The sequence below is a fragment of the Acipenser ruthenus genome, chromosome 5 (genome assembly GCF_902713425.1).
Source record: "Acipenser ruthenus chromosome 5, fAciRut3.2 maternal haplotype, whole genome shotgun sequence".
NCBI lineage: Eukaryota > Metazoa > Chordata > Actinopteri > Acipenseriformes > Acipenseridae > Acipenser > Acipenser ruthenus.
The window spans coordinates 4,781,780-4,805,912 of record NC_081193.1 but is presented as its reverse complement, the minus strand read 5'-3'; the positions used below and the strand labels follow the sequence as shown (position 1 = coordinate 4,805,912).

General features: G+C 38.8%; 1 protein-coding gene across 3 annotated transcripts in view; it reads left to right on the top strand.

Annotated features, from left to right (window-relative positions):
- The first annotated feature begins 2,070 nt into the window (after positions 1–2,070).
- The window catches only part of LOC117402439 (transcription regulator protein BACH2-like), an 87,862-nt gene continuing 65,799 nt past the window's right edge, over positions 2,071–24,133 (top strand). For all 3 annotated transcript variants that reach the window (XM_034003574.3, XM_034003572.3, XM_034003573.2), the window contains exon 1: positions 2,071–2,520. The gene's annotated coding sequence lies outside the window, so the exon portion shown is untranslated. The remainder of the gene's footprint in view (positions 2,521–24,133) is intronic.

Genomic DNA, 24,133 nt, shown 5'->3' with positions numbered 1-24,133 from the left:
GATAAGAATCTGAAACTGAAACGAGCTCAAAGGTTGCAGCCGTGTCAGTGGAAAGCCACTGCAGCAATGAAAGAGTGCATCACCACTGCAGCAAAGAAAGAGTGCATCACCACTGCTGCAATGAAAGAGTACATCACCACTGCTGCAATGAAAGAGTGCATCACCACTGCAGCAATGAAAGAGTGCATCACCACTGCAGCAATGAAAGAGTGCATCACCACTGCAGCAATGAAAGAGTGCATCACCACTGCTGCAATGAAAGAGTGCATCACCAAGGTTAAAGCATGTTTGTCATGGACCTCTTCATATCAAAGCTTTCCTCTTCTCCTAATAAATATAATCTAGCTAGGTGAAGCATCTGGAAAGGGCACAGTACAATAACGCCTGTTGCCGGGAACAGTGATACTGCAATACTTCCCAGAAGCAAGTGGAGATTCAATTCTGAAGCAAAACCTAAACAAAGAAAGACAACTCCCTTTGTCACTGGTATACTGTAGTATACGCAGAATAGGTTTGAGCTTCAAGCAGTGCTTTATTGAAATATATTCAGATTGAGAATGAAATACTAAAATGTTCTAAAGGTTTGCACAGGGACGAATATGAGTGTGCATATTTTCTCAAAATGTTTCTTGCCTGCTTTGCTCACTTCTATTATTAATTCAAAAGTCGACACTATTAAAATGTTAATTTGTGAATGCACTGGAGAGTTTTCTCCTTCTATTATACCGCTTTCCAAAATGACAACACTTATCCAAGTGCTGAACTTGTAAAACTGATCATGTTTTTGCTCCACAAACTTGTGCTGCTAAAAACCTATCCATAAAAGCCAGCTTATAGTTTTTAAAAAATAACATTTTCTGAGAATGATAGAAAACATTCTAAAACCAGCAAGAAATGACTAAGTTGCTAGAAGCAGCAGTTCAGCTGTGGACCTGAGCAGTTTCTTTCTAATGTGCCTTGCTTCAGAAGAAAGCCATGAGTGTATGTACATGTACATCCCACAGCAGTGTTTATCAAAAAAGGAGGACTTTCTCATGTATAAACAGTGGTGCTTGTGGGTGAGCTGCCAAGATCTCCCACAGGAAGAAGCTGCAGGTTGTTTCATAGTGTCATGTGTTTGCTGGCTTAATCTCCAGGTTCATGGAACTGTATTGGAAATGTGAGCAGAGTCAGATCTCACTGAGACACTCCCACAGAGCGAGACCTGACGGCTCTGTAGTGGCCTGACAATTTATAATTCAATTCACACTTCCTGAGGTGGAAATTCTGCAGCAGAAATTAAAAGGATGCTGGGGGATGCTTTTTTGTGGATGGATAAGCTACTCAGAAGAGCAACAATATTTCAACAATATTTCCTGTAACAAGCTGTTTCTCGCTAGTTTTGCTGTGTTACAATTGTTTAATTCCTGGCTGAACATTTCTCTCAACGGTAGCTTAAAAGTAAGGGTCCTTTGAGTGTGATATGGTATTGAAAAACTAAAATAATACATGGGCCATCTGAATTACTCACACATTTAATATATATATATATATATATATATATATATATATATATATATATATATATATATATATAAAAGATAAAAATGAAAACATTCCCCTTTCAGAGTAAAATGTGTGCATTTGAAGTTTCTGGAAGTGCAGTATGTGAGTCATTTTGAGCTCATTTTAGATAATAAGCATGGGTATCTGGCCTGAACATTAATAATACTGAAAGGATGGAATCTTTGGACTCAAAATATCAAAATCTTCAAGGTGTTTCTCTGGACTACCTGACTGACATGTCCTTCTTGATATTTTAGGAATGCATTATCCTTGGAACTGTAAGAGTGACACCTACATTGGTGTTGAATCTTGTATATGCATGTTGGATTTTGTATATTACATATAAAGCTGCAAGATACCTTTAACAGTGCTTTAGAAGTGCCTAAAATATGAATGAAATTATTTCATGTGACTACAAGTCCCGCATACCTTTGTAGTTTTTTTCTTTGTGCTCTGCACAGTTTTATAAGCCATGGCGCGAGCATTGATCATAGAGAAATTATCCCGCCGCGTGAGCAGACAGGTTGCACGCTGAGCGTGCTAGCTAGGGCAATTCACCAAGAAAACTGCGGACGATTCTTTGAGTAGGCGCCCAAACACCCGCGGCACTAACGCAAATCTGTATCGCGTATTGTTGTGAATGAGGGAGTGATGACGTCAACGTTCGAATGTCAACAACGTAGCTTATTGAGAGTAGGCGTTCCATTAGAGAGTAACAAACGGGAGAGAAGGAGCTGCACGCGGCACGGATCAACAACACACACTGACATTCACCGAACAAAAACAACGCCAATAATAACAACCAGACTCCCTTTACACAACGAAATCGCTGAACATTAAACCTTGTCCACAAAATACATACAGCTTTGGGGCTTTGGGAAACTCTGCAAGCAAGTTACCATGTGAAAAAAATCTTATTTGGTAAACAGACAAAAAGGCTGGATTGCAAGACAAATAAAATCGAAAGTGAAAAAGGTGAGCAGCTGTATGAACGTCTTACGTGTAGTATTGTGTTTCTTGTTTGCTGTTGGAATTGCACAACGTGTGTACAGTTACAGAACCTGTGTGTGTGTGTGTCGGTGGGGCGCTTTGAATGGTAATGCTGGTGTATTAGCAGCGCTGAAATCGGAAAACAAATGCTGTAACGCGAAGAAAATGCATGTGTTCTGAATGCGCTCGAGGAGCGTGTGTTCTTGTCAGCCTCGTCAGCTAAAGTTAGATTAACCAGTTAGATTTTATTTTTCATTTTACGTCTTGCACATCCTGTGCTGTAGTTAGCTGGTATTATTCTTGTAGTTTTTGTTTTTGTGTGTTTTGGATGCAGTCGGAGTCAGGTGGGGGAGGAGGAGGAGGCGGTGGTGCCGGGAGGTCAAGCATGGCTGTGTCCTGTTTTGCAGAGACGGAGCTGTCAGTTTTGAAGGGCTTGACCGATCAGATGACCATGGCAAAGGGACATACACAATTGCACATTTCATGACACTCGGGCTACCCCGCTCAAAAAAAAAAAAAAAAAAAAAAAAATACATGTGCTTTTAATCTTCTTTTAAAATAAAATCTACGGTACCGCAAATTGCTCCAGTCTAGACCCCATAAGATTAATACAGTGTCAAATGTATGTATTATCTGAGGAGAACAAAACTGGATAGTAATACGAATATATTTGAAAAGAAAACGTTTTATGTGAAAACCTAAGTAGCGCTTTGGTGTTGTATTCATTCATCGGTTAAAAAGAAAGTCTACAGCGACGAGCACTACAGTCCAATTAACCGCATACAAGCAGCACAATATTTGCTGTGTAATACTAAGGCAGGCACCGATGTCCTTATTTGGTTCAACAGCAAATGCAAACTGCGCTTGTCAACCGTAGTAGTCTCCGCAGAGATATCGACGAAGATGTATTTTTTTGTTTACTACGGTATATTTATTTTGCCGGACACCAGGGCATCTTTAAGTAACGTTTGTTGAAAATATGGCTCCGAATATATTGTGTATTTCCCTTTAACCTGACCACAAATAAATGCTGTCTGTACCCGTGTGTGATATAGCATTGTCCTCATGGGCATGATTATGGTATTCATAGACTCGTGTTCGGTATACATGACGCCCTTGTTTTAAAATAGAAGCTGCTCATGTCACATGCTCTCTTATATGCAGCATTGATGGTAGAGTGAAGTAAACTCATCTCTTGTAGTACTGTACGATGGCAATGGCTGTATTTCCGCGCACAAAACGACCGTGCAGCCCTTGTGAATCGTATTGGTTTCTTTGTCCCAAACTCCTGAAAATGTCAACTTGACGTGATGCGGCGCCGCATAGAGAAAATGCGCTTTTCAGGAATGCTTAAAACATACCAATCACCATAGCATTATGTAATATATTCCAGAGATGTGTTTTTTTTAATTAATTTGTTTTATTCTGTAAGTTTAAATTCTAAAACTAAAACGGGGTTTTAAGAAACGCTGAAATTTTGAACTACGGTGTTGAACTATTTGCGCTAATATAATGCAAGGCACTAATTTGTCTGCAGCTGGTACACAAGGGTAAAGTGAAACTTGTTGAATTTGTGCGATATTAAATATTTATATTCAGAGCATCCAATCCAATATTTCTTTGAGTAAAGCAATGGAATAAAAGCTAAAGATGTTTTTTTTTCCTGGTTTTAAAATGCTGTGTAAGGAAATGATATGTAATTCCTCTGGGTAAAGATCTGGCTGTCATGAACGAAGCTCAGTGTGAAATCGTGTCCTCCCTTTCTGCACACCCGGCTATTTTTAAATTATAGTGACATGTTTCTAAAAATAATAGCCATTGAAAGCTCTTGGCCTGATTGCAGTTACAGAACGAGTCGGATCTAATGACATGCAGCGCTTATTTAGGGTGAATGCATTAGGTTTGTCTGTTTTTTTTTTGTTTTTTTTTTAACAGATAATGCATATTAAAATCGACTGTTCTTTGTGTGTGTTATTCCGGCGACGTGAAATGGTTTTATATACTATTAAGTATTTCATATACTGCAATTATGAATCCCACTGAATTGTTTATTGCATGTGTTCCACGTGTTTATGTACAGTAGGCTATTCATGTAAAAAAAAGTGTTTTGTGCTATATCATCTTTAAATAGAACATTTCTAAATACAATTGTATTCTTTTTATCTATAGGCTTTAACTATCTGTTCTTAGCTTTCAGTGTGAAAATGATGATTTATCATTGAAAAATACACCCATTTCTTGAATAATGTGAGCATCCTGCAGCTTGCTGGGTGATAGCATGCAGCATAAACGCCATGAATGCAGATTGCTTTGTTCCAGTGCCTTCACATTACACTTCTCACATGTTACAGTACTGTATCTGATTTAATGATGACCTGCAACTGTTCCATCACTCATTGTTCACATTGGGACTATTCACTCATGTATGTTTTTTGAACAAGTTAAATCTCAGTGAATTGGGCCCATTGTTTTAGTTCTGTGACAGTTAAGGAAGTTAAGGCAATGTAAAGAACAAATCAGTAAGGCATATTCTTCTAACAGATGTCATATTGCTGCATGTAGGGATTGTATGGAGCCTTTGATATTCAGGTCAAGGTTACAGAATACTAAACCAAGCAATAAGAGTAACACAACGTGGAGAGACTTTGGTATAAATTTTCAACAACATCTGCTTTTAGTAGATCATGCAGCCTGTAACATCTCACAGTGCAGAGGGTACTTCTGTACAGTGGGCAGGTGTTCTCTGTGTAAAGCAATACACCTGATTCTAGTTTGAAATGTTTTTAAAAAGGGTTTAAAGGCAGGCAGCGTGTCCTTCCAAGTCATTTCCACACCAGCATGTTTAAACATAAAGCCGCTGCCAATGCGAATGGCAACCCCTTCACACAAAAGACAGTTTCAGAGCCTAGCCTCTGCCATAGCTCTCCCGCAGCAGAGTTATGGAATGACATGTGAATGAGGAGTGTAAATTGTAGTGCACCGAAAGCATCCATTATAGGGCAGTGGAGCAGAGCGTGATTCATTAGAGGCTGCTTTTTATTAGGTCGTCTCATTTACATAAAGATGCTGATTGTTTAGAATGGTCTTGTTCTTCACAAGGGAACTTTTTTTGTTGTTTTTTATGTACTATTAAGACATGTTCTTTTATGTCACAGCGGCTTACTTGTAGTGTAAAGAGCAGTACGTTTTGCTTATTATTAAACCAGATTGAGTCTCTAGGTTAGTTAAATGTTTAAAGGGTAAGTAGCGGGGTTCCCAAAAATGTAGCGTTACACGTCCCCACGTGTTGCTGCAACTGAGGGTCTGGAACCAACTCCCCAGTAATGTTGTTGAAGCTGACACCCTGGCATCCTTCAAGAAGCTGCTTGATGAGATTCTGGGATCAATAAGCTACTAACAACCAAACGAGCAAGATGGGCTGAATGGCCTCCTCTCGTTTGTAAACTTTCTTATGTTCTTATGTTTTAATAATGCACCTGAAATTTGTCTTTTCATTGTTAACATCCTGACAACTTTTTAGACTTAGAACTTTAAAGTCTGTTTCAAAGCTCTTTTCAAAATGTCCGCTCTAGTGCACTGTTAGTGTAAGGATTATTGCCCACACTGTCAAACAGGTAGCATGGCAATATTGATCCATGACGTGGTATGGAACAGAAAAGCCAGAGCACTTGTTATGTTTTTTTTTTTTTTTTAATCGCAGATTTTAAAGTTATAAATGTAAAAAGTTGTCAGGATGTTAATAATGAAAATAAAAATGACAGGTTGGGGCAGTCATTATTTCAACATAAACACAATATGATTATTGTAACTAATGCTATCACGTGTAATCAATTTATATATCCTGTGCACTGGTATGATATGGTCAGTGTCGCAGAAGCTTCAGAAGGGCATGAGTTTGAATCACTGGGTTGCTGGCGCTCATTTGGTTTTAATGACCAAGCGCAGAGAACAAGCCATTCCGTATTGGTGCAGGTTGTTTCTTGGTAGTTGTAGTCAGTTAAAATGATTTTATTCTTTAAAAATGACCTTTGGCCCTAATTGTTAATTCTGAAAGATCATTCAGCATTAATCGCGCGGCTGTGTGGATATCAAAAGCAGGCTTTGCAGGGTGCTGGTTACAGCATAGCCCTTTGCTTCCCAGGCCGAGCAGCTGTTGGCAAGGTCGAGAGGAAGACAATCCAGGACCTCTGCACAGAGAACAAGCGTCTCATTAAAGGGTGTGGGGCTGTTATTATCAGAGAAAAACATGCTTTAATACAATCTCAATGCAGTGCAACTGTATTTTTATATAGCTTTTTGTGAGAATCAGCCTTCAGTGTTTTGCAATCCAATAAAGCATTTGCAAACAAATAGGCTTTAAAGTCTGGGTTTAAAAGCGGTCAATGATTGACTGTCCTTAACGGATTCCCCCAGATTAGGAGCCCGGTAGCTAAATGCTCTGCCATCACTAGAGTCCTGAAACAAAGAGTAGGAACAGTTAAAAATCCTTTGTTAGCTGAGCACAGTGCATGCGTCAGCACATTCAGACGTCAAGTCTGAGCCAACGCTATTATCTTAAAAATCAGTTCTAGAAGATGGGGCAAATGACGTTTCAGAAAGATAGGTGTTCAAAGAGGTCGAGTCAGCACTCCGTAATAAAATCATTACATACAAAACATGGTTATTGAATTCTTAAAATGATAAAGGTAGAGAATAAGAAAGATGTGTTAGGAAATAAAAACAATATATGTTTGTCTAGGATGCTGAAAGATTTTTAGCACATTTCATGTATTATTTCATTAGGCTATTTAAAGAAGCCCGTCCTGTTTGTTTTGAAAGCGAGCCTCAGTAAACAGGAAGTGTGTGGAGGTGTTTCTCTTGCTGTGCTCTGCATACAGTATACCCTGTTTGTGTTTAGCAGGTAGGTGTGTGTGCACCGCTGTTGAGATGAGAGCAATACTGCCTGTCAGCATTTTCCTACAGAGCTGCTGGTTTGCGTGTAGCCACTATAACCAGAGACTGCCCTTTAACTGTTGTTTGTTTGCTACCTGGCTTTTTTAGGCACACTATTAAAGCCTCTTCTGCAGGCTAAAGATTGTGTGCCTGGCATTTATATCCTGATTTACCACAAACCGTATTATTTGTGTGCAGAAATATTTTGGGATTGGTAGTGTTTCGGTACGTATCCACAGCACACCTCTCCCTGTTCTGTAGGGATTCACTGCAGTTTGCCACAAAGAAAGCTGAGAATACTACCTATCTCAGTCTTCTTAACAGATCCCCGTGATTGAGGGATTCAGTGTGATGTGTAAACCTGACGTGATTGACTTTGTCTGGAGACAGAGCTGGCAGCTGGGATCGAGCAAGCGGGATGGTTATTGCACGGGATGGATGCTTTCATAGCAGTGTGAAAATAAAGAACTTGTGAGGGAGGACATGTTAATGTTGTGCATGCTATTAATACAACATGCAGAGTTTGTGGTTACAGAAGCAGTTTACCTACCCAGCAATGGAAAAGATGAGCTGTTCATGTGCTGGGTTGTTCGTTTAGTTGCTTTTCTTGTTGCTGTTATTTTTATTGTAATGTTTTATTATATAGTATTTGCATGCTCTTAAATGCTCCTTTCTTTTTATATAAACAATATGAGATGCTGGTGGGTTTTGATCCAACACATTTTTGTTTTGTTACAGTATTGTCTCCGAAAAACAAAACGTGTAAAAGTTGAATTACGATCACTTTATTGGGTATCCACTGTAAACACCATCAGTTAAAAGCCCTGTTGAATTCCTTGCTGGTTTCAGGCATGTCATTTCCTGCCAAGGTCTTGATTTTTATTTAAGGCACACCAGTCACTCAAGCACATGAAAGTATACAGGATATATAAAACAATCAGCACATTCCTGGGAAGGAGAGTGATGTCATTGTTGTGAAATGCACGGGGAAAAAAACCAGGGTGACCCTGCAGTTGAGCTGTTGTTGTTGGTCTGCCAGGGTAGTCAGTTGAACACTGAACTCAGCGACTACCTGAGGTAACTTGGGTTTTGGCAAAGGTCAAAATACCTTATAAATCTTTTTTTTTCTCTCCAAGTGTACTAGAGCAGTTCATCTACAAAATACTGTACACTCACTGTTGCTGAGTTAAAAAGCATCTGTGCTCATTAATCTGCTTCTGACTCAATTTCATACATTCTGTCACCGGTCAATGAATATTATACAAACCATTATCTTTTCTTTAAGTGTGTTCTCCACTGTATATATCTGTATACGCTGAGGGTGGCATTTTTTTATCTAAAGCAAAACCCACATTTATTGTAAGTATATTTATTCTAGTGAAGATGGATTTTATCAGTGCTCACCCTTCCATCATTACACCTGGCTTCTGAGTTACAACAACAGTAAAATAGCAAGTCGTATACTGGAGCCAGTTGTGCTGCGATGATTGAAATGTGGAAGTGAGAATGTTTAGGTGTCTGGGTAATGTTACTGTACATGATTAAGCAGCAAGGGCTTTGATTGTGGACTTAAAGTGATCTGAAAGAAAATGTGTTTGTCACAAGGCCACAGATGACTGATCGGTTTCACGGTATCCCACAAACAAACAACTGTGAGTCAGAGGTGCTGCACGAGCGTGGAGCCCCTCCCCGCTATTAAAGGCACCTGACATCAGTGCATTTATTTCAAGTTGACACTTTGCCTTTTAAATAAACATAAAAAAACAACCCTTTTTTTAAAGGGTAGGTTAGTCATCACAAACAAACGAAGCGTGAAAGTTCTTGTCTTTTTTCAGTATGCACAATCTGGTTTTAGCGCTGAAGCTGGAAATGATGTGTATGTGTGCGGGCTGGTGGTGGTGGTGGGAGGGTGTGAGGTTGGGGGGGTGTCTGCATCCTGTGAGACATGTACAGGTGGTTGGGAGGAGGGAGGCAGTGTTAGGGCGTCGTACTCACTTCCTGTGTCCCGTCAACAGGATTAGCCTGCGGTGGCTTTTCACTGCCTCTGATTTCACTGTCATAGGAGTGACTAAACTTGCGGTTGAAGATACCCTGTTTCATGAGTTCTTTTCTTTCTTTTCTTTAATCTCTCTCAAGTGGCAGATTTGTTTTCCTCCTGCAGTTTTTCCGCCTTCACAAGTTTCCATCATTTTTTTTTCTTTCTTGCGTGCAGAACCCCGAAATATTTCTCTTAAAGTACTTCTTGTTAAAGGTCACCTCACCACATTTCTATGTACTGTCTGCCACATATCAGTTCTTCAGGCCTCATGACACAACAAAGCAAACTTTTTTAACGGAAAGAAAAGGTGGTAAAGCTAATCTTGGTTGACTGGAAAATATGCTAAATATGTTCTGATTAAATATAATTTAGTTTTAGAGGGTGACATTGTTAGGAATTCTGCCTTGCAAAGCAGAAGTCTTACCTGTAATGTTTCCATTGTTAGGATGTCATTTGCATTGTGAACAAAGTTTATATGCTGCATTGATAATGACACTTTAGACCTGTTTTACTGAGCTTTTGCTCCAGTGCAAAGTTTGCACCACTTTTTTATTCCTGAAAAATAATTATAAATTACTTATAAGAAATCAACCAATTCCAGTTTATCAAAATGCCAGTACAGGTGTCACCCCTGCATAGAATACTGGTTATGTGTTTGTATGAATAAAAGTTTAGTCTAAGTGAAGTCTGTAACCGTTTATAAATACTGTACCAAAATGTATTGAGCCGTTTAAGATGTTCAGTCAGAATGGAAGCCCTTGTTTAATGCATTTATATTTAGTATGACCTCCTTTGGCATGTTAAACAGCCCCTAGATTCTTTAGCAAGGAGTACACAAGCTCACCACAACTCCAGGAGTAGCGATTCTTCCATTCTTCACCTTGCCTGTTAACTAAGACCTTATATACACTACTGTGCTGGCCCAGGGCCGCCACATATTTTGGTCTGCAACCCCGTTCGCATTTGCAGGAGCCTTTGCGTGTTCACATATGTGACTGAAAAGCAGGCCTAACATGTGACAGATGTGTTTATTTATTTATTTATTTTAATGGAACGATTGCCTGCACTCAGAATGGAAGAGCTATCGGAACAGTAATCCTTGGTTTGTAGCAGATGTTTCTTATATATATATATATATATATATATATATATATATATATATATATACAGCTCTGGAAAAAATTAAGAGACCACTGCAAAATTATCAGTTTCTCTGGTTTTACTATTTATAGGTATGTGTTTGGGTAAAATGAACATTTTTGTTTTATTCTATACTTAACTACTGACAACATTTCTCCCAAATTCCAAATAAAAATATTGTCATTTAGAGCATTTATTTGCAGAAAATGACAACTGGTCAAAATAACAAAAAAGATGCAGTGTTGTCAGACCTTGAATAATGCAAAGAAAATAAGTTCATATTCATTTTTAAACAACACAATACTAATGTTTTAACTTAGGAAGAGTTTAGAAATCAATATTTGCTTTCATGCATCTTGGCATGCTCTCCACCAGTCTTTCACATTGATGTTGGGTGACTTTATGCCACTCCTGGCGCATAAATTCAAGCAGCTCGGATTTGTTTGATGGCTTGTGACCATCCATCTTCCTCTTGATCACATTCCAGAGGTTTTCAATGGGGTTCAGGTCTGGAGATTGGGCTGGCCATAACAGGGTCTTGATCTGGTGGTCCTCCATCCACACCTTGATTGACCTGGCTGTGTGGCATGGAGCATTGTCCTCCTGGAAAAACCAATCCTCAGAGTTGGGGAACATTGTCATAGCAGAAGGAAGCAAGTTTTCTTCCAGGACAACCTTGTACTTGGCTTGATTCATGCGTCCTTCACAAAGACAAATCTGCCCGATTCCAGCCTTGCTGAAGCACCCCCAGATGAGTCCAATTTTCAGCTTTGCCCAACACCTGGTCGTCTAATGGTTAGACGGAGACCTGGAGAGGCCTACAAGCCACAGTGTCTCGCACCCACTGTGAAATGTGGTGGAGGATCGGTGATGATCTGGGGGTGCTTCAGCAAGGCTGGAATCAGGCAGCTTTGGCATGAATCAAGCCAAGTACAAGGTTGTCCTGGAAGAAAACTTGCTTCCATCTTCTTTCTAACATACTAATGAATGACTTTTTTTTTCTTGCAAGCCTGCCATTCAGTCCAGATTGAGGCAGCCTCTTTCTGATTGTTTGGGGATGGACGACTCTCTAACCAATCTATTTCAGCCTTGTTTCTCACCTGCCTTTTCTGTCTGGTATTCCTAGACCTTACCTTGACTTGTTTCTTTCTGTACCTTTCCTCTGTCTTTATGCCTATGAATAGAAGTCAGACTTGAGTAGGTTTAAAAGCCTACCAAACTAATGACTCAGATTCCAAGGTCTTGGCTGTGCTCTTTAGTCTTGTGTTCCTCAGCTATAAATGAATTACTACAAATACTACCAACCTTTTTTATTTTATTATTTTTGTGTTAGTTCTTTATTACAGCCCATTAATGGAATAATTTAAAGCCTACATCTGAGAGGGAGTTTATTTTTTATTTTTTTTTACTTGTTAACTTAAAAAAAAATAATTTGCTTAATAAATAAATAATCACTTTGACACCAAAGTGCACTGCCGAAAGAACTGTACCCCACTGAAAAAAAAAAAAAATCAACCTCAGATTACGTTAAGGAGAGGTGATTCACAAACTGATCTGGCATAATTATAGTGAGCAAGGTAATGAAAAGGTGTAGCCATACGGAAGGAAATGCCTGGCTTAGTAGCTCTGTTAGTTTCATGGGCTTAGCCAATACTAAAATAAGAAATTACAGAACATTTCTAAAAACTATTTTAAAATACCAACCTTGTTTTTTAAAAAAAATTTAATTTAAGGAAAGAAAGCATACTGCTGCAAAATCAATCAGCCACAATCCAGCCCTCAGTCTTTTTTTTTTTTATAATTGGTTGGTTATTGTGAAACTTTAGAGCATAAAACAATTAGTAGAGAATTGTATTTGCATTATTATCTGTAATAATAACATTCAGATAGCACTAACTAATAATTTCCATTATTGTGTCTACCACCAAATTCAGAGTAAAGAGGAAACTTTAACAGGTTTTATGTCACATGTGCAAAGCAGATTTTCCATGAGAAAAGTAGGGGGTGGGGGGGTGGAAAAGGAAAGAGTGGCCTTCAGTTACGTAATATATTATACCATAGCTGATCCACATTGCTTTGCTAAAGATACTTTTCATTTGTTATATGTTCATATGTGTATTTAAAGTAGTACTTTTCCTGATTTCATATGCTTTTTTGAAGTGTATCAATTGCAGAACTGCTATAAATCAGCACAGTAAGTGAATAGGTTGTGTGTGGGGTGTCTCTTCTTGTACTGTGCTGAATGATTTCTGTTCTAATAAAAGACAGCATGCACACAATGTGCATTCATCTCAAAAACAAAGAGTGATTTACTCTGTTCAAAGCATGAGATGACATTTATACACAAGTTCAGCGGTATTGGAATGCTGACAAACCCTTAACAGTGATTGGTTGATTTCTCATACAGTATGTGATTTATAATTTAATATAACACACAAAATGAACTAATGCAGACCTAACCGATTCCACTTCACATTTTATTATTATTATTATTATTATTATTATTATTATTATTATGTATTTGGCAGACACCTTAACCCAAGGTGACAGGTACTACAGGGCAGTACAGGGTTACAATGCAAGATTAATAATTATTATTATTATTATTATTTATTTCTTAGCAGACGCCCTTATCCAGGGTGACTTACAATTGTTACAAGATATCACATTATTTTTTACATACAATTACCCATTTATACAGTTGGGTTTTTACTGGAGCAATCTAGGTAAAGTACCTTGCTCAAGGGTTCAGCAGCACTGTCCCCTACCAGGGATTGAACCCACGACCCTCCGGTCAAGAGTCCAGAGCCCTAACCACTACTCCACACAGTATAATTTTATCAAATGAATGCTACACACAGGAATACTACCTTCATTGCATTTATGGGATTGTACTATATTCCATTAAAAGCATTTTACTGATTTTTATTTCAGGATTATCTCAGCATTTAAACGGTGCCTTAAAAAGTTAACCTCACTCCATCTCTTTAGATTTGGTGAATCTTTCTAAAATATGAACTTTTTTTCATTGGGGTCAGATTTATTAAAACATTACCAGTAAAGTTCTATCTTCATTTTTGTGCAATACAAATACCTTACCACTGTTTACAATGGTAAAGAATTACAAAAGCACCATTGCTGGAAATACACTGTATGAACTACATGCCTTAACAAAAACAGCCTTGGTAACCCTTGCACTCGGTAGCCCTTTTTTCTTTTTTTTTTATTTGTTCATTTAATCTTGCTCTTCTTGCAGTACATCGAGCCAAAACACACACACACAGAACACTGCAGTGTATTCGTAAACAGAATATGAAATGAACAGGGGCTGGAGGCAGATCTGACACTGCATTTTTATAGCTTGTACTCTATGGTGCTGTTTTAAAACAATACATGGTAAGTGTAGCTCTCGGTTTTACTGCGCAAATACATTTCACATTGCAATAATATTGGAAGCACGTAGATGCACTCATTTTCCTGGAGTTCTTTGCATTTCCCATTAGCGGCTTGACACAAAGCATCAAACTGTAACAGTACTGTATAGAAATGTATTGTACTTGATACTGCAAACAGAGTTGAGTTACATATCAACACATTCAATTTACAACTGGTAACAGAAAGGTTCTTAAGCACACAAGATACTAACTGATAATGTGATTTGCCAATATCTTTTGCATTTCAAATGCACTCCCTTGAATCACAGTAATATATATATATATATATATATATTCAAAATTGGCAATTGTTTTATAAATCTTCAGGTTTGTTCACAAGACCTATACATATCTGATAGCATTTTGTGTCAGTAATTCAAATGTATAAACATTTCCTTTTGAACAAATTAACACTGGGCACCTACAGCTATGGACAAAAGTTTTGCATCACCCTGCAGAATTAATTAATTTTGCTTCATAAAGTCGAATGAAACCTGCTGAATAATGTTACTTTAACATATTGAATTACACACCACTTTGTAGGTTTCCATATACTGACAAATATTTAATAATGTGATGCATTACTATTAGGGCTTCTGGTAGAGTTTTGCAATATCATTTTGGAGTTTCTTTGATTACATGATGTTAAATAAAATATCTAAATTATGGTCATAAAATTCTAGGTGATGCAAAACTTTTGGCCATATTAATAAAAAAAATAGTATTACTGGATAGCATGAATTTAGAGGGAGGAAACATTCAAATATGATCGACCTTGAGATTTATAATTTGATACATTTTTATAGACAAACATTTTGTAACATTGGTGAAGGCATAAGCCTAAAAGTGTGCCTTAGTTGATGGCTGTACTTAGGCGAGGATTCAATTAAAACTGTTTCAGTTGAGCTGAAACTGGGAAAAGAGATGCAGGCTCCTGTATACGGTACTGAATACAATGTATAATACAAAGCGGAAACCACAGATAGGGTTAAAACAGAGGGTGGTGATACAGGGCTGGCTAAGACAGGGTTTCCCCTAAACTTGTCTGCAATCAGTGCCAAAGTGATGGGTGTAAGTGTTGTTCTCTTGTACAGTAAGCTAGGGGCCCACACTGCTCTATTACATGTGTGGTGGGCATGTTGTGTCACTACTTCCAGATCACACAGAAAGGGAGTGTCATAAAGTACATATATTTACTGGAGATTTACATTAGCATTTAAGTGGCTGTGTTTAGTCTTTTTTTAATAGCCTTATTGTATGAAAAAAAGAGCTAGTTTTCATTACTGCAGTGGTTCTATATTGTAAGTACAACATTGATTCGCTTATTTAATGATCGATTTGATTAATTTTGGTTTACTTTCCAATTGTGAATCTGGTTATTTGTTTGTTTGTTTGTTTGTTTATTTATGTATTTGTTTATGTTTGTATGTCTTTATTATGTTTGTTGCCTCATATTCTAGTGCACACAGTGCAGTTTACTCCAAAAAAAACAAAAAAAAAACACTAAATAATAATAAACCAAAATAATAATAATAATAATACATAAGGATGCATAAAATGCCTGGCTGAGTAATAGACCAGAAAAGGCAGCTCTGAAATATGCTGAGATGTATTGTAGAGCAATTAAAGCAGAGTGTATGTGTTTCTTCAATCTGTAGGGATTCTTTCTAGTCCAGGGGTGCCCAATCCTGGTCCTGGAGGGCCGATGCCCTCCTGGTTTTTTTCAAACTGTACACTAAATTGATTAATTGGAGTAATTAAGCTTCTAATAAGGGCTTGATTGGTCCAATTAAGTAATTTAGGGCAAAGTTGCAACAAAAGCCGGGAGGGCATTGGCCCTCCAGGACCAGGATTGGGCACCCCTGTTCTAGTCAGCCTGGGTTTCCAAAACCTGGCCATTTCTGTAAAAATGTATTAAAAAGTTACAGATTATTATTATTATTATTATTATTATTATTATTATTATTATTATTATTATTATTATTATTTTCACAAAATGTACTATGGTAAAAGATTAGCACAGTGTAATAAAGCTTAGTGAAAGCATTGTACAGCTCATGGAGGTATGCCACAAAATTACTGTACAAAATACAGTGGTAATCTTAAGGGTAAGAATAAGAATAATCAAGGTGTATTTTTTCTTTTGTTTCATAGAAGATCACTGTTTTTGTTTAATGGATGTTCGTTATTAAGTATTTTTTTACGTCTCCTAATGTTTTGATTTCCTTTTCTTAAGTGGGTACAGTGTCTTCAATTATAGGGTCTTTGAATTGCTAAAGGAAATAATGCTTCCCTAGCTACTTCCTGTGCAGGTGTCAGAATAAATAACTGTACTGTATTTTTTAACCATTTGATGTACCTTGATATTTAATTTAAATAAGTTAAAGCATATACAATATATAGTTTGTACTACTACTACTACTACTACTACTACTACTACTACTACTACTACTAATAATAATAATAATAATAATAATAATAATAATAATAATAATAATAATAATAATAATAATAATCATCATCATCTATTAACTCCATCTGTTAGTAGATGTTCTGTAGTTAATATTTGCAGCAGAGGGACTGATAACAGTCAGTTCAACTGCAGCAAAAATGCCATATTGAAGACTTTTATTTCAGTTAATCAGACTTACCGTATTTATGCTTGTTAAAGTGTGCTGATTTAATTTCTGTGTGACATACAGTAACACCGACGTAACACCCGTGTATGTGTTTATTTCTGAATTATGGGAGTCATTATCTAAGGCCAAGCTTTAGTAGCCAGTTGTTTCTGTTAATTGTTAATGTGTAATTTGGAAAGAACAAGCTTCGTGTGGTCTTCCCCTGCTGGACAGTATCCTGGTGTTGTACAGTACTGTATCTGTGAACACAACCAACTGCACTGTTCTGTATCATTAGCACACATTACTTAAATACAGCGTCTGTGCGATTGGGTCACTGAGTTATTAGTACACGTGTGGCTTTCAAAGTGGCATCCTTTGCACTGATCTCCATGTTTAGGCTGAGCATGTTACATATAAACACAAGTTGTGCAGGTTGTTGAGTAACATGACAAGGGTAAGAGTGATAACCCTTTTAGTCTCATCATCCGGGTTCCAATGGTGTATATACAGTATATTAGTGCTGGGACAAATATCTGAATATTCGAACACATATTTTTTGACATGTGTTCCATACATGCCAACAGTCCCTATATGGTCGGGACAGTCCCGATTTCCTAGCAAATGTCCCGCGTCCCGATGCATAGGAAGAAAGTCCCTATATTTACACATAGAAAAAAATTCATTTATTCTGCACAGTTGAGTTAGTGAAAATCACACGCTGTGCTCTTCGTGCGACTGACACATCTGATGATCACTAACTTACCATTATACAAAGGTAAGAACGCTTCATTGTGTCTATGTTTACTGACATGCTGGTCGTGTGGTGTTGAGTTGAGGGGATACGTCTATTATTATATGATTAGTTTTTTCAAAGTGTTTTTTGAGTATGACCCCTCCCATGTTATGATGCGTATAACACCTCCCCCCCCCCCCCAACAGTTACCAGATGTTGCCGAGTACGGTATTCGGATACAAAAATCAGATGTTTGTATTCACTACAAATGACAAAAATACCTTGCACTTATTTACTGTCTCACCAGAATTTGCATGGCAGTTTAAAAAAATGGCAAATGAAAAAGAGCTCCGTGTGATATGTGAGATTAATATATATATATAAAAACACAGAGTCAACACAGCAGCTATTGAGCCAGCAGAAAGTAAACAAACCAGCTTATGCGCGCGCACTCATAGTGATCTTTATGGAAAGCCATCTGTGACAAACAAGCGTTGTGCTGCTTTAGATCACGTCAGTATCTCATGGGACAGTTTAAACAGTACCCAACTTCCTGAAAATGTTGTGTAGTGATTTTATATAGACTGTAAATAGTCTATATATTTTTGTTGTTTGTTATGTGGAATGTAATAAACGAGAACCAAAATGGTGAGTGTTTAACGTAAAATTTCAGTTTTCGTTTGCTTGTTCAGGTACAAAAAGGCAGAAGTAAACCTCATGTTATTACTTTATGCAAACATGTCGATGGCCACTGTTTACTGTGAAGAAACTGCAATGGTAAGGAATGAAAATAAATAAATAAATAAATAAAATATGTTGTCAACTTTATGTACTATTTATTTAGGGAATAAACAAAATGTTTAACTTGAACTGGTATTTGGCATCCATTGATTTGTAGTTAATTCACTGGGGTACAGTAAGTCCTACACAACTTATTCTTTACTCCTGGGATATTCTTCTACTTTAATGTGTTGCATATTGTAAGGTCTTGCTGTAAAATAAAGGCACACACACAGGGGCCAGCGTTCAGAGCAATATAATGGCTTTTAAACTAACGAATATCCGAATACTATTTAAATTATGAGCGAATATCCAAGCATGAAAATCCTGTACTGGTGTTCCTGTACTTGTAAAGTGTTAAGTACAGTACAGGAAGCAAACAACAGTGCAACACTCTTGGGGTTTGGGGTGAGCAAGATTCTGTACCAAGATGGCCCTTAGTACTGTAGTATCTCTAAACCTGTAGTACTTTGTATTTAATCACATCCTGATGTAACTATCACTATTTAATCACATCCTGATGTAACTACCACTATTTAATCATATCCTGATGTAACTATCGCTATTATCTGCTGTATTATTGAATTGTGTTTTGTCACACTTGTACTTTGCTTGAACAAAAGTTATTGTATTTCTTGCTCTTATTGTATTACTTGTACTGTAACACTTGAAATGTATTTGCTTACGATTGTAAGTCGCCCTGGATAAGGGCGTCTGCTAAGAAATAAATAATAATAATAATAATAATAATAAACAATGGCTGTGGATACTAATTGCTTCTTATATACATGGCAGTACAGTATACTAAATAAGCAGCTACAGGACATAGCTGGGTCAACATGGTTAAATATGTCAGGTTTACGATAAATGCCTCTTAGATTCACAGGACAGGCAGTTTTGGTCTGTGTTGCCTCAGATAATCCTGAAAGTCATGCCGTTACCTGAGCAGTGGTTCTAAATGGGCTAATGTATCTCTTTTAAAATCCCCTGTGAAGCACAGAGCAGTGCTGTTTTGTTTTTGTTACTATTTTATTTTTATCTCCTGTGTAAGAAGGCATAACAAAGTAGAGAAAGCACATGTAAAGGCATGGTGAAGGTGTAGCACAGGTTAGTAACTCACATACAGAATATATATGCTAATGCAGAAGATCATAGTTCACCGTGGTAAATTGCAAAATTAAAATCCTTTTTTTTATCCTTGTCAATTACATTATCATTTTTGCATTATTATTCCATTTTTAACCTTGATGAGAGCCTATTAAGATTTACTCTATGTCTCATTTCCAAGGGCACACAACTACACAGAATCAATTGCAAGCAAAGACAATTCAACTGTTACAATTACAACATCGGGCATTCTAAAATAATGCCAATTACTAATACTTTCCTTTTTGAACTGGGTGTACAGTAAGTGAAATGTTTAACTATTTTGGAAAGAAGAATTACAGTAGGTGGTGATATACAAGCACACTTTCTACTACATGTTTCTCCCATGATGTTTCAATTTATTTCATCAGATCTTGAGTGAAAGAGTCTTTTGTTTGCTACTTTGCCACTGTATTTGCCATGTGTATGCATGGGGAGTGCTATTAGTGTAGCATTATATCCAGTGAAGAAACTCATGTTACGCTGCTTATTGCCATATTTTTCATAGGTGTAATCATGTGAATTTGGGCTCTCCTAAAATACAACTAAAACAGTGCAAAAATGAAACTCCAGTGTTTATAATCTAAACACAGAAGAACACAGATGGTTATTTTTCTGTGACTCCTGTGAAATATTGTATTTTTTCATTTTATCTATGCTGTGTCAATCGCAGAGTGCTGCACACACTGGATTCTGCTGTTTATTTGTTTTGTGCAGTTCCCTGGATACTCCAACATGCCAGAAATAAACACGCAAGCCTTCGTGACCTTGTATCCCAACAGAACAATGGAAACATCTTGTAGACTAGTGCCATCCAAACTGCTCATGCTTATTGACAGGGTTGTGGCATGTGTTTCACATTTCTTTACATCCTGTAGATATAGCTTGGATGCTTTTGGAAAGAGATTTCAATTCATGACCTAATGTTTTTGATGATCCCTTGGGGCTTTTTTAAAGAAACGTTCCACATCTGCCTCTACTGCAACACCAACTGTGAGAACAAAAAGCCAACTGCAGCTGAGATAAAAGTGCAGTAGCTATTGTTAAAAGACAGTGGGAGTCCCCACATGTTGCACAGTAAGTCAGTTCAAATGAATTGAGAATTGGGGGACTTATAATTTAGCTTGGAGCAGACAGGTCTCACAACAAAGCCACACACTGTCCAGTTTTTTTTTTCATCTGAAATCCTAATTGCAAAACACAACAGACTTGTAGCCACAGTAGTGCTGCCTGTCAATATGCAAGGTCATCCATCGCTGCTCTAACATTTAACAAGCTGCCAGCTGGCTTAATAATACACTTTTTCTGCAATGATTTTTAGGCTCCATTCCAGTGCTAGGATGGGCATCTCACTAAACCATTTTCTTGCTCATAAATCAAAAGTGTGTAATTACATTTGATAAATAGCTAAAGTGCAATTTGGTATTAACTGCAAATGGATAAAACAATGATTTTCAAGTTCCACTGAGACTTTTGCATACCAGTATTTTAATCTGTGGCGCTAAGTGTGTATACGATCACATACTCTGGTAATTCAGTAAATAAAATCATTTAAAGTTAGTGGAACAGTATTCAGTTATTTCAGGCTAACTTCACCTGAGTGTAAATTGAGTCGAGGGTTATTTTTAATGTGCATTATCATGCAACAGCATTTGTCTCTTGTATCTGTCATTGAGTGTAGAGGTGGTTGTGTTTGGATGCGTCTGGAAATGCAGCTTGTGTGTGGCAGTTATCAGCCTACACTTCATCCTTTTCACAACAGCATGCTGCATTCCTGAATAATTATAGTAAATGCCTATGGAGACACATGAAGTAAGGTTTGCTTTGGAAGTGGTAAATGAAAGTGGGGACCCACTGCCGGTAGCTTAAAGAGTGGCATGTTGCAGCGGTGGCAAGCTCTGTCACTATTGCTACAACTACTGCACAGATAGGAACCAGATGGCAGACTGGAACACCCGCACAGACCTCTGAGGAGAGAAACACATGATAAGCAGCTCAGAAATAAAGAAAAAGAGCCAGCCAGGGCACTGCTTATTGCATTTACAGTACTTTACAGAAATATATGCCAAGATTAATGTTTACTACACACCAAATAGAGAGCTGAGCTGTCACTGATAGGAGTGACTTTAGCACTAACTTGGCAAGCAACAAGAAGCTGATGGGTTTTTCCAGTGTTTTTATGTTTGTTTTGTTGTTGTTTTCTTCTGCAATGTATTTTGCTTGGGGAAACATTGTGGAGGTTGAGTTGGAGAAAGGTCCCACGCTCTTGGCTAGGCTTTGTGGAGGTTGTGTTGGAGAAAGGTCCCACGCTGTTGGTTAGGCTTTGTGGAGGTTGTGTTGGAGAAAGGTCCCACGCTCTTGGCTAGGCTTTGTGGAGGTTGTGTTGGAGAAAGGTCCCACGCTCTTGGCTAGGCTTTGTGGAGGTTGTGTTGGAGAAAGGTCCCACGCTCTTGGCTAAGCTTTGTGGAGGTTGTGTTGGAGAAAGGTTCCATGCTCTTGGCTAGGCTTTGTGGAGGTTGTGTTGGAGAAAGGAGGTCCCACGATCTGGGCTCGGCTTCTCTCTTTATGCATTCCTTCTTACTTTTTTTTTTGTTCTGCAGTTGGAGAAAGTTGGGGGGGGGGGGGGGGGGGGCTTGTTTGTGACAGAGTGCTCAAACCGTGCCCAGCATTAAAACCACTTTGTTCGGGATCTCGAAGCAATACCAGCTTGTGTTATCGAAGGAACTGCTGAGCTCATTCATCTACTTTTCATGGACAGCTTTCTTTTATTTTTAGCCAAATCCATCAGGCCTGACAAGCGGGTAATTTGAGCCAGCAAAGGGGCAGCGCTCCAGGTCCCTTCCACAAAGTAATTCTTCTACTCCCTCCTGGGAAGGCTACGAACTTAGCCTACTCCAGGCAGATGGATTTGTTGAGTCATGGGAGATTATGTACACAAAAACACAGCGAGACTGAAAAGGGGGCTGTGAAGGGCAGGGGGGAAGGGGCTGTGTGTAGGAAATCTGGTCACAGGCAACTAGACATAGGAATGCACAAGACTCATTCTTTTATAAGGTAATGTCTAGCGAACACTGGAGGGTGGGTCATGTGCACAGATTTATTTTAACGCATTGCTGGCAAAGTGGAAAGCAAGCCTCCATACTGGACAGATATGGACACATGGCATCTTTGCATATCCATTGAGCCAGTCTTTATTCATTCATGGTGTCTATGCATTACAGCACACAGCCATGTACAAAGATCCACATTACAGCACACAGCCACGGACAAAGATCTGCATTACAGCACACAGCCACGGACAAAGATCCGCATTACAGCACACAGCCACGGACAAAGATCCGCATTACAGCACACAGCCACGGACAAAGATCCACATTACAGCACACAGTCACGTACAAAGATCTGCATTACAGCACACAGCCACGGACAAAGATCTGCATTACAGCACACAGCCACGTACAAAGATCTGCATTACAGCACACAGCCACGTACAAAGATCCGCATTACAGCACACAGCCACGTACAAAGATCCGCATTACAGCACACAGCCACGGACAAAGATCTGCATTACAGCACACAGCCACGTACAAAGATCCGTATTACAGCACACAGCCATGTACAAAGATCCACATTACAGCACACAGCCACGGACAAAGATCCGCATTACAGCACACAGCCACGTACAAAGATCCGCATTACAGCACACAGCCACGGGCAAAGATCTGCATTACAGCACACAGCCATGTACAAAGATCCACATTACAGCACACAGCCACGGACAAAGATCCGCATTACAGCACACAGCCACGGACAAAGATCCGCATTACAGCACACAGCCACGTACAAAGATCTGCATTACAGCACACAGCCACGGACAAAGATCTGCATTACAGCACACAGCCACGGACAAAGATCTGCATTACAGCACACAGCCACGTACAAAGATCCGCATTACAGCACACAGCCATGTACAAAGATCCACATTACAGAACACAGCCACGGACAAAGATCCGCATTACAGCACACAGCCACGTACAAAGATCCGCATTACAGCACACAGCCACGGACAAAGATCCGCATTACAGCACACAGCCACGTACAAAGATCTGCATTACAGCACACAGCCACGGACAAAGATCTGCATTACAGCACACAGCCACGTACAAAGATCCGCATTACAGCACACAGCCATGTACAAAGATCCACATTACAGCACACAGCCATGTACAAAGATCCACATTACAGAACACAGCCACGGACAAAGATCCGCATTACAGCACACAGCCACGGACAAAGATCCGCATTACAGCACACAGCCACGGACAAAGATCCGCATTACAGCACACAGCCACGGACAAAGATCTGCATTACAGCACACAGCCACGGACAAAGATCTGCATTACAGCACACAGCCACGGACAAAGATCTGCATTACAGCACACAGCCACGGACAAATATCTGCATTACAGCACACAGCCACGGACAAAGATCCGCATTACAGCACACAGCCACGGACAAAGATCCACATTACAGCACACAGCCACGTACAAAGATCCGCATTACAGCACACAGCCATGTACAAAGATCCGCATTACAGCACACAGCCACGGACAAAGATCCGCATTACAGCACACAGCCACGTACAAAGATCCGCATTACAGCACACAGCCACGGACAAAGATCCGCATTACAGTACACAGCCACGTACAAAGATCCGCATTACAGCACACAGCCACGGGCAAAGATCCGCATTACAGCACACAGCCACGTACAA